General features: G+C 37.2%; 1 non-coding gene across 1 annotated transcript; it reads right to left on the bottom strand.

The window, feature by feature from the left end:
- Positions 1-548: 548 nt before the first annotated feature.
- On the bottom strand, positions 549-621 carry TRNAE-UUC (transfer RNA glutamic acid (anticodon UUC)). Its single transcript has one exon. It is a non-coding gene; the product is annotated as a tRNA-Glu (tRNA).
- Between the last annotated feature and the right edge of the window lie 10,382 nt (positions 622-11,003).

Genomic DNA, 11,003 nt, shown 5'->3' on the forward strand with positions numbered 1-11,003 from the left:
AACATAATGGATACAAAGTACTTGATACAAAATAAGTATATAATAAATGTCAGTTATTATTATGTAGACATAAAAGACTGAATTGTATCCTAATTGCAGCTCTATTTTGAAAATTGAAATGACAATATTCAGTTAGGTTAGGCTCCCCTAGCTACTTCTACAATATCCCATGTTTTTTTCCATTCTGATATTTTCATAGAATGTTACACTTAATATGTTTTGTTACACTTAATATGCAACCAGTTATGTTCTTTGTATGTCAGAGATAAATTTGCAAACAATCTCCCTGCCCCCTACTAAAAGCACTATCTTGGAAGTGTTAAGAATATCTCATCTGGAAAAGGCCTGAAATATGAGGAAGATTTGTGCAAGGGCATGAAGGAGGTTGAAAGGAAAGTAGACAGTCTTCTTAATCTGGTCATTAATTTTCCTGTAAGAAGAGCTCTCTCTGCCCCTTATTTATTTTTTATTATATTTATTTAATTATATAATACTTATTTTTTATTTATTTATTTTTTTGCCATACGGCAGGGCTTGTGGGATCATAGTTCCCTGACCAGGGATTGAACCCGGGCCCTTGGCAGTGAAAGTGCCGAGTCCTCACCACTGGACCACCAGGGAATTCCCATAATATTTTAAATTTTTAATCAAAGTAAAGCATATACATGGTTTTAAAAAATAGTATAGAATGACTTAAAATGAAAAGCCACAGTCTCCTGCACTAACTTTCTCTACTTCCATTATAGCCCCTCGTAAAGAATAACTTTAAATATTTTAAACTCTTTCTGGTGGTTCTTTTTCTGGTCATTACCACCATATTGTTAAATGTTTATACATCTACCATGGGAAATGCAGATATAGGTTACTATACCACTTCCCACACCTTTTCCCAATATAGTTTCATCACTATTTTTTAGTTTCTACATTGTTTGCCTTTTAAATTCTAAATAATACATTTTCACATGTATTTCTTTTTTTTTTTTTTAAACTTTTTTTTTTTTTAATTTATTTATTAATTATTTATTTTTGGCTGTGTTGGGTCTTCGTTTCTGTGCGAGGGCTTTCTCCAGTTGCGGCAAGCGGGGGCCACTCTTCATCGCGGCGCGGGCCTCTCACTATCGCGGCCTCTCTTGTTGCGGAGCACAGGCTCCAGACGCGCAGGCTCAGTAGTTGTGGCTCACGGGCCTAGTTGCTCCACGGCATGTGGGATCTTCCCAGACCAGGGCTCGAACCCGTGTCCCCTGCATTGGCAGGCAGATTTTCAACCACTGCGCCACTAGGGAAGCCCTCACATGTATTTCTTGATACAACCACCTCAGACAATATCCTTTGATTTCACACTTTAGCTCTCCTCCCATCTTTCACCACCCAATTAGCATTCTTTGTATTTTGTATTTACCTTACCAAAATTGATGACATTACATTCTGCTTTTTTAATTCATAAAATTAAGTTTATAAACATTTTCATAAGTTGAATATAAAATTCAAAATCAATAAAGTTTTAAAATTGTTGTGACAATATAAATATTATTTATTGTACAACCATAATTATATTTCGTCTTATATGGCTTTTTGTTTTTCTTGGAGTTTCCTATTGTCTTTCTTTTTTTCTTTAATTATCTGTCTTTGTTGCCTCCATAAGTTTTGCAGGGTCTCTAAGATGGTATCAAATCTTTGGAATCTATTCTTTGTCTAAAATCTCCCTCCGTACGCCTCGCCTTTTCTGCTCCGATATTGACAAATTTCTCTCCAAGTTATCTCACAACTGCCAGGCTGAGACATCCCTTCATTACTTTCCAGGCTGTAGCCAGTTTTCTGCATTGGATCTCACATCATTCTTTTTGTATCACTCCTTCCACTTCCCCCTTTTTTGCTCAAGTAACCTCCTAACGTTGAGCACATAGGAGACAATTTTTCTGAGTCCTTTTTTTGTCTAAAAATGTTCTTCATTCAGTTTTCACACATTATTGATAATTTGGCTGGGTGTAGAATTCTCAGTTTAAAATATTTTCCCTCAGAAATTTTAAGGCGTGATTCACTGTCTTTGCTGTGGCTGATGTGAAGACTGAGCCAATCTGATTTTCATTCCTCTGTAAAAGCTAAAGCGTTTTGCCCCTCTGGAAGCTTTTAGAATCTTCTTTCTCCTTAGTGCTCTGTAAATTTAAATAATGTATCAAATGTGAGTTTGCATTTATTCATTGTTCTGAACATTTAATGGATACTTTCTTGCTAATTACTCATGGCCTTCAACTCTAGGTCCTGTCTTTAGTTGTCTTTTTTTGTTTCTGAAATTCCTATTTGTTGGGAGTTGGTTTTTGAGATTAATTCTTTCTCCCTCACATTTCCATTGTATTTTCCATTTATTTTTCTACTTGTTTTACTTTCTTTTAAATTTACTTAATTTTATTGTTCAGTTGATTTTTTTAGTCTGATAATCACATTTTTAGAATTTTTTAAAAATTTTATTATTATTTATTTATTTTTGGCTGCGTTGGGTCTTCATTGCTGTGTGTGGGCTTTCTCTAGCTGTGGTGCACGGGCTTCTCATTGCAGTGGTTTCTCTTGTTGCAGAGCACGGGCTCTAGGCACTGGGCTTCAGGAGTTGTGGCTCGCGGGCTCTGGAGCACAGGCTCAGTAGTTGTGGCGCACAGGCTTAGTTGCTCCGCGGCATGTGGGATCTTCCCGGACCAGGGCTCGAACCCGTGTCCCCTGCATTGGCAGGAGGATTCTTAACCACTGTGCCACCAGGGAAGCCCTGATAATCACATTTTTAAATAGCAAGAGCACTAATTTGATCTATAATTTCTTTTTCATAGTATCCTGTTCTTTTTTAGAGCATCCTGTTCTTATTTTATGGATGCATTATGTTTTCTAATCTTTCCGTGGTATGAATTAGAATTTTTAAGGAGTTTTTTGTGGCTGTTCTTCCTGACTTATCTGTTTCCTTCAGAATGTTGCCATCTCCCTGCCTGTTTCTCTTTTGTTTAATGACTGGTTTTCTTGGGCTTTGTCACTTATATTGCTGGCTTTTCTCAAATGATTAGAGATACTTGTTTCTGTTTATTACTAGGAAATAGTAAAGTGGCTCACTGGTAGTTCTCTGAACACTGGTAGAATCCTTTTTACTAGCAGTTCAATAAATGAAATGTGATTGGGCAGCTGGCCATTTTATTGAAGAACATACTCTTGCCATAATTCAAAGGCCTTGTTCTGGGATGTCACTGCCTGCACTTTGACAATTTCTCTTGTGGAGGCTCTTCATTGTATTTGCCTGAGAAAGGTATAATTTCCTGTACTCTATACACTGGGGTGGGCGCTTTGATGGTATATATAATCAATTAAATGCCTGTTTTTAGTCACACATCTCACTCCCATCCTCCCTCACACCTGCAATTTCTGAGTTCTGAGCCTTCCAGGGTTCCACATGGCAGACTGGCCCCATCTTTGCCTGATTCACTTCAGCATATACTCTAGGTAGTGGATGCTTCTTTCCTGGTACATCAGTTGCCACTCCTGCATCTGTTTTTCAGATTCTAGAACATTTCAAAATCTCTCTTTTGCTATTAGACTCTTATGTTCTTTAGTTTATACTTTTAAAGATGGTTTTCTATAATTTATTGATGTTTTAGGAGGGTCAGACTGCCATATTGAGTCAGAAGCTTATGTTTAAAAATTTAAAAGCTTTTTTATATTGTTTATACTTATTTCATACTACACCTGATTTATTGCTTTTTATTGGCAGTTTCTAATTAATCATGAAACCAAGTTTAATTTACAGTTTATATTGGAAAGAAAGTTAGTTCTAAGACACAATCTTTGATCATTTAAATGACCAAACATAACTCTTTCTTTTTCAAATTTATGCTTCATAATATAAAATGGATATGAAATGTTTATTTCTAGGGTGTCCTATGTTAGTGTTAAGAGCCTAGAAAAGACAATGTTGGATTTATTGAAATTTATTTATACCACACATATTTTCAAAAGCTACTTAAAGAAACTAGAAAATCCTACTTGTAGCAAAAGCATACACACCAACAGTTGGCATTCCATTACTAGACAGATGTAAGTTTGCTTATCAACAAACAGACAATACTGGATCCTTCCTCAAAAGTATCTTCAGTACCATGACAATGGTCACAGCAGTTTACTTGATACTGTAAATGACACACATTCTTTGACCCTCATTCACTTATTCACTTTATAGATCAGCTCCACAGGGATTGTGGTCACATCTATTTTTCACTTGTGCATCTCCAGTGCCTAGCATAGCTCTTGCACATTGTGGTCAATTGATAAACATGCATCAAGTAAACGCTGAATGAACTATGTGTCCAGACGAGATTCTAAAACTGACAATCAGGTTTGGGAAATTAGATGTATTAAGATGTATTAGGAATAAGAGTCTTCAGTGTGTGATATATGTTATAGGGGTCACCTGAGCAAGTGCAATAATAGGCATTCAAAGGAGGGAAAGATTGCTTTAAGCCAGGATGATTGCAATATCAAGCAGAAAATGAGGGATAGGATTTTGATAGGTAGAAATAAGAAGGGAAGAGCTTTACATGGAATAAAGGGTTTAAGTCAAAATAATATCTAGCTTATAAAATGTTTGTAGTCATTCAATATATTTAACTTAAAAAACAAAAGCCTGACTTACAGAATTCAAAAGTAATAGTTTCATAAAGAAGCACTGAATGCAGATCAGATTTTCTTTCTTAGATCAAAGTTACTGAATCGACATTTAGACATAATCATCTTGGTATATAAAACCACATTCCTGAGGCAAGGTTAAAGAGCTTCATACCACATCTGCTTGGCTTTGGGGCTGAATTAAAATATACTACTAATTCAATATGCAAATGTTCCCTATAGTTTTTTGTCTGCTTTTGAAAGAAGGACAAAATCTCTCATTCCTGATTATGTTAGTAAGTTTTGGCAGTTCCAATTCGTAGCTCTTAAAATTTCTTAATGAAAACAGAATGCCTGGATATTTTAATATTTGTTTACAAATATCCAGGTGCTTGCACGTTAATCATATAAAACAGAATGGATCAGGCAGAACTAAATGAATCTGGCTGAAATTCCTCAACCAAGCACTGCCCACAACAGACTGTGACGTTCAGGTGGGCCAGTGCACACACTTGCAACAGTATTTATTATCTGGGGCCCCTTTGGAGCAGAGTTGGGAGTCACCATCAATTTCGATTTTCTGATAAGAGAAAGCACATCTCAAAAAAGCTATATTCTAACATGCTAAGTCCTCTCCTAAAAGGGGTACATCATGCTCTTAAACAGAATGAATGATCTACAGCGTGGTGGTAAAAAGCATACTGGTGAGATAAGTCTTGAAAATGTGGACTCTGACCTCAGCTCTGGCAAGAATCACCTATGTGAGGTAACCACGTGGACCAAGGTTTTTCAAGCACTCTTAATGTTACCAAATACTCACATACTAGAGAGCTACTAAAGGCCACCCTTCCCCCGTCCCACTGCTGAACTGGTTATGCCTTGGAACTGACTTCTCTGCATTTAGTTTTGTCCCGATTTAAGATTACCTTCTCTTTAATGAACTAGCTGAGTTCTATCAATACAACTCTAGCTCTAAAGAAATTAAATGTTGTCCCATTGACAGCCATCACATGGAGAAGTCATGTACTTTTCAGGACATCTCAGCTGTGTAAATCCATTTTAAAAGGCAGAATTATACATGTGCTTTAGCGGAACCCCATGTTACAAGTCAATATCTAAACCACCTGGTCATTTTAAATTTCAAAGATTATGCCTTATTTTTCCTATTTTACATAAGCAGGGCTTACTGTTGCTCTAAACATGTAAATCAAAGTCCAGCAAAATAGTGTAAGCTAATGGCAAAGCAGAAAAGTATCATTAAAACCTGCTATTACAAAGTGACTCTCTCAAAAGTACCAACTATTTAAACATTAGTCTCCATGTGTCTCAAAGGGACTAAAAGGTCATCTTCTCATTTTTCAGTGTCTCAGCCACCTTGCCCACTCTTATCCCATTTATTTTCCACTCCACATACACCTACACGCATTCAGACACTAGTATTCCAGTAGTTTTTTAGACCAACAGTTTATAATTCTGGCAAAGCCATAAAACAACAGAAGGCTGCCCTGGAGTTTGCAGCATTGCCAAAATGACACCCATGTGTGAGCGCTCCTTTTGTGGCATGCAAGTCTCCAGAACAGAGGCTCTGCTGCTGTTAGCAATGCAGTATCTCTGGGGGGAACATTCAGAGCCCCCAAGTGTAAAGGAGCTACACCTGGGAAGATTATGAGAGCATTTGGAGGCTGTGCATAGTACTAAAAGCTCTGCTGAATTGTTCCACTGCAGCTGTAGTCAGTAACAAATTGAAGCACTTTATAAAATTTGTAGCTCTTCAATAATTTTGAATCACTTTAAAGTGCTCATGCTCCAAACCATAAAGTCTTTCTTAACCATTGCAAGCTTATGAAAGGCACATCATCAAAATGACAGTAATCAACTCCTTCAATTTTAGGTGTGAAATTGTTCTGTTTTTTCGCCTTGTTTTTGTTGTTCACCAAGTGCCAAAAGAAAAAAAAAAATGGTCATAAGGACACAATGTAAAAAAATCTCCATTTTTCAACAGCACCAAGTAATCAAAATTCTAAGAAGTTCTCAGATTAAGAAATATTCGATTTTAGGTAAGATCCCCTAAGGGGGGAGAAAGAGAGAGAGATAGAGAGAATTGTATCTGTCCAGGATCCTCAACGAACAGAAAGAGGCAATTCACAGGTACAAAGAAGACTGTTGATGCAAGTTTTGGGGAATGCCCTTGAAATAACATGCTCCATTTGTCAGGGAAAGTAAGAGGTGGGATGACAAAGGAAATGGATTACGCACTTTATAGTGTATGAGTTTCTTTTTGAGTTAAAATAAACTTCCTATGGCTTAAACCACCAACTGAAGAACACTAAAACTCATGTTGACGCAATTTTCTAGTTTGCTTTTGTCTTTAAATTACTGAATTGATCCCATTCAGATTACGTCCTTCTAGATAATGGATTATATCAGCCCTGGTTCAAACTTGTTCACCACCAAACCAAGTAAATCCACACATTACTTTCTAAGTGAAGGTGTTGCACCAGACTAGTGTAATAATGTCTTCCATTTCCTGGGACAGCTAGAAATTATCTTAGAAACATTCTATGTCCAGTTTCAGCACAACTCAAATTTAGTTCACTTGAAAGCATGCATTAAAATGAACATATCCTTACACATTTGAGGTTGCAGTGACACACATCACTTCTGCTCACTACTCTAGCTCACCCTAGTTGGCGGAACTAGTCCCATGGCCCTGCCTAACTGCAAGAGAGCTGGGAAGTATGGGAGAGCACTTACATATTTGAGAAGCAGTAAGTATCTCTGCCATGGGTTCTACCCAAAACAGAGCAGATGTACCCTACTAATTTTTTAAATCATACCAAGTTTTTATACAGAGCTTACTTTCAAGTCTAAGATGATCTTTTTTTTTTTTTTCAAACATAACATTTGTTGAACCTTATTTTTCCTTCCTTTATTTATATAGTTGGTGGAACTAGGAGCAGATTTTTTCTCATCTAAACAAGAGCTCAAATTCATAAGGTCAAAACACAAGCAAGTTTTTATTCTTTTGAGTCCCAGTATGCAATGGACTAAATATGTCCTTCCCCAATTTTATGTAGAAATCCTAACCCCCAATGTGATAGGAGGTGGGGCTTTCGGGAGGTGGTGATTCGGTCCTGAGAGTGGAACCCTCATGAATGGGATTAGTGCCCTTATAAAAAAGATCCCAGAGAGCTCTCTTGTCCCTTCCCCCCGCCCCCCCCCCCCCAGTGTGTGCTAGTACACAACTCGAAGATAGCTGTTTGCAACACAATATGGGCATTCTGATCTCAGACTACCAGCCTCCAGAACCATGAGAAAGAAATTTCTGTTGTTTATATATGGCCACCCAGTCTACGGCATTCTGTTATAGCAGCCCAAACAAAGACACAGTGGGAAAGAAACAGATCTCTAGCTGAAGGGTCTGGCTTCTTCCCACTGCAGGTTGGCTGGTGTTCACACCAGTGGTAAGAAAGGGGGATGAACTTGTTCCACAGCCTATGGAGCCTGAGAGAACATGACCCTTCCTTATCTAATCAGGGAAAGAGTACTGCCTTCAGCATATCAGCAGGTATGACAGGCTTGGGCCACCAAGGAAAGAGGGCCCTCAAATCTTCTCTATTTACAAGCCTGCTGAGTGTAGCTCTGGCTCTTAATTAGAAGTTGATTTGCCCAAACCCAAGTAATCTACCACTGCTAAGAAAATATATAGCTAACAAGCCAGTAACACACATTATATAGACGGTATTGGGGCCTTAATTTAAACTAATAACCCAGTTGCTTCAGACAGCTTTGTATTTGTGACTTGACATATTTCAATTAATTTAAGAGACATTTCAACAACAGAAGAAAACCTCTTTTCAAAGCAGCATTTGGATTTGGGCCTCCGAACCCCCCAAAAAATCAACAGCGGACATTTACCAACCCAAAAGTATGGAATTTTTGATCAAAAAATAACATTGATTTGGCAAGGCTAACACACTTGAGTAGAACAGACTGATGTAGTAAAACTGTTCCATGTAAGTGAGTTTTCATGTGAATTAGTGTGAACCTAAGAATGTAGTGGGAAACAGCTATTATACAAGTTGCAAAGAGCTCCAGGGGTTCTCAACTACAGGAAGGGTGCCTTCCTAGGAGGCAGCTAGAAATGTATAGGAGTTCTTTGTTTTTGCTCTTCAGTTATCCCAAGTTTTTTTTTAGCAGGGGACCTTCAGTGGCAATAGTGAGTGGGGAGTCAGGGATACCAAATATCTTGCAGTGTGTGGACAGTCCTACAATAAATCATTTCCTGCCAAAAATACTGAGCTAAACAAATGCAAAAACTTAGGATAAAAGAAATCAAGCATGGACTCTTTTATATTCTTCTTCCAATGAAGCAGAACTCTCCCTATCACATACCCAGAGAAATGCAGATTAGTCTCGAAAAAGATAAAACGCATCAAGAGATTGGAGAAATTTGAGACAAAAGTTAATAACATCTTAAGTTAGTTTTTATTCAGACATTTAAAAAGTAATCTTTGATCCCTTCCTCTTCTCGAATGCAAGGCATTAGGTGGGCTGAGCAAGATAGACATCCATGCTGGAAGAGGGGGTTCTGCCATTGTCAGTATATATCAAAAATAAATGAAAATAAATATAATTGCATTTGTGTATATGTATGTTTTCGTGTCTGTGTGTGCACACTCATACTCCTATATTCCACAGCTCTATCCATTGTCCAATGAGAGGGCTTGGGGACGATGACAATCCAAAAGCAATAAACACAACTAAATGCTCATCTCATGGTTTCTAAATACCATTCTCCACTAAAAGAAACCAGGATTTCTTAGAGAAATGATTGATACCAGAGTAGGGAAAGTATGAGTCTGGTATATCTTGCTGTGCCAGAGTGTAAGGGAGCTCAAAGAATGATGGGGACGTGTCAAAGGTCAGAGAAGCCAGCTTGAAGAAACTTTCACTGGCAACATCTGGGACAATGAGTATCAAAATACGTAACAGATAATGAGTGGCCCACTTAATAAACATGAGTCCATATGATTTAAATAATTAATGAATTATAAGTTTGGTGAGGACCAGGATATTTACAATGTTTCAAGGTACCTCTCCACAAAATACTTATTAATTACAAAAGGATAAAAACATCTTTACAGTGGCAGACACCACCTTAAGGGATTACAGTGAAGATCATCAGGAACTGTGTGTCAGCTGACTCTACTTTTCTAATAATCCTGCCAAAGTTGAATAACCTGAATTTACTCATAAGGAAACATTAGACAAATCCAAACGGAAGGTCCTTATATAACCTAACTGGCGAATAATCTTCAAAATGGTTAAGGCCATGAAAGCTAAGAAAAGATTAAGGAGCTATTTCAGACTAAAGAGCATGACAACTAAACTCAGTGGATGATTCTGCACTGGGTTACATACAGGACATCATTGGGACAAGGGGCAAAACTGACTGTGGTCTAAAGTTTAGATGGAAGTCACATATCAATATCAAATTCCTGATTTTGATGGTTGCATTGTTATTATATAGGAGAATGTCTTTGGCAAAGAAACACACTAAAGTATTAGTGAGTGAAGGGGCATTTTGTGAGCAATTTACTATGAAATAGTTCAGCAAATTAAAAAAAAACAAAACAAAACATGCCCTTTGTTCTGTACTTAAAACTGTGATGTAAATTTAAGAGTCTCAAAATAACTAACAGTAATAATAACCTTTTTTTTTTTAAAGGGTTTGTTATAAATCAGGCTATTTGCTAAGTCCTAGGAATAAAGGAGCAGGAAAAAAACCCTCAGTTCCCGCCACTTAATGCTTATAGTCTGGCAGGGAAAGCAAGAGTTGAACAAGTAATTGTAAGTGCAAGAGAGGAAGCTGTTCAACTGTAGAGACTGAAGGAAGGTCCCCGCTAAGAAGGTGATCTTCATGCTAAGAATATAATGATGTACAGGATTAGCTGGGTGATGGATGAATGTGTACCGTGGGGCATGGAAATTTTGGACTGTGGCAATAGGTATCACTGGTATGATATAGCTGTGTAAAAATCACCAGATGTGCAGTGAAACTGATTATTTACAATGTTCACCATCAATACCAAAGGACTTTAAAGTGTGGATACCAATAATTTAAGCTCTTCAATAAATGATTAAAATGAATTTGAGATATGATTATTGTTTAACAATAATGTAACAATAATGTGTAAAGGGTAGATTAAATTTTAAAAGAAAAATATGCTATCACATCTTGATTTTAAATACCTCCTGCCCTCAAAGGAATTCAACATATTTTTACTTATTAGTCAAATTTTAAGCATTATTGTTAGGGAGTGGTTTATCTATACTATTTTACACTTGGGGAAACTGAGGCAAATGAC

This window comes from Eschrichtius robustus, chromosome 2, assembly GCF_028021215.1.
Source record: "Eschrichtius robustus isolate mEscRob2 chromosome 2, mEscRob2.pri, whole genome shotgun sequence".
Lineage (NCBI taxonomy): Eukaryota > Metazoa > Chordata > Mammalia > Artiodactyla > Eschrichtiidae > Eschrichtius > Eschrichtius robustus.